Here is a 1,295-nt window from a genome sequence, read left to right as displayed (position 1 = left end):
GGATTTTAGTCTATTAATAGCAAAAACACATGTCCTCTCACATTTTTTAAGTTTTAAAAAAAGAAATTAGAAATAACAGAAAAAGTAGTGTAAAACTATAAATATCATGAAGGGCAAACTGAAGAAAATCTATTACAATTTTATTTAAAAGAATTTCAAAATAATGGTTACTATTAAAAATTAGTTATACTAATTAATTATAAAAAGTAAAATTAAAATATGAAATTATATACAGACTTGAGAATTAAACTGTAAAATAATTCTAGAGAGATCCCTCTCATAATCTTCTATTTATAATAATAAATTGATACAAGAGTACATGATAATTAGAGTAACCTAGACACAATATAATCATGATAATTAGAGTAACCTAGACACAATATAATCATGATAATTAGAGTAACCTAAACACAATATAATCATGATAATTAGAGTAACCTAGACACAATATAATCATGATAATTAGAGTAACCCTAGACACAATATAATCATGATAATTAGAGTAACCCTAGATACAATATAATCATGATAAATAGGATAAATATCCTAACACTCCCCCTCAAACTAGAGCATACAAATTGTATGTACCAAGCTTGGAACAAATAAACTCAATTCGAGGACCCCTTAATGATTTAGTCAATACATCTGCGAGTTGATCGTTTGACCCAATAAACTCAGTACATATTTCTTTAATCAACAACTTTTCACGAACAAAATGACAATCAATTTCTATATGTTTAGTCCTCTCGTGAAACACGAGATTTGATGCAATGTGGAGCGCAGCTTGATTGTCGCAATACATCTTCATAGTATGGATGTCACAGAATTTAAGTTCTTGAAGGAATTGTTTCACCCATATAAGTTCACATGTTAGTGACGCCATAGCCCTATACTCAGCTTCCGCTGTTTATCGAGCTACTACATTTTGTTTCTTACTTTTTCATGAAATAATGTTTCATCCCAGAAAAACACAATATCCTGTAGTAGACCGTCTATCAATAGGTGAGCCTGCCCAATCTGCATCACAATACCCAAAGACTTGAATGCTTCCTTTATCTTCATATAACAGTCCTTGCCCGGGAGCCTTTTTGACATACCTTAGAATGCGAATGAGAGCATTCCAGTGGTCAACACATGGGGCCTGCATGACCTGACTAACCACTCCAACTGCAAAGGATAAATCTGGCCTTGTAATAGTGAGATAAATCAGTTTTCCAACCAGTCTCCTATACCTCTCTGGATCAGAGAATAATTCACCTTCTTCTATCTTTAATTTCTGGTTTGGGTCCATGGGA

Source organism: Vigna radiata, unplaced genomic scaffold, assembly GCF_000741045.1.
Source record: "Vigna radiata var. radiata cultivar VC1973A unplaced genomic scaffold, Vradiata_ver6 scaffold_122, whole genome shotgun sequence".
NCBI classification, from domain to species: Eukaryota; Viridiplantae; Streptophyta; class Magnoliopsida; order Fabales; family Fabaceae; genus Vigna; species Vigna radiata.
Note: the sequence above shows the minus strand (reverse complement) of the source record.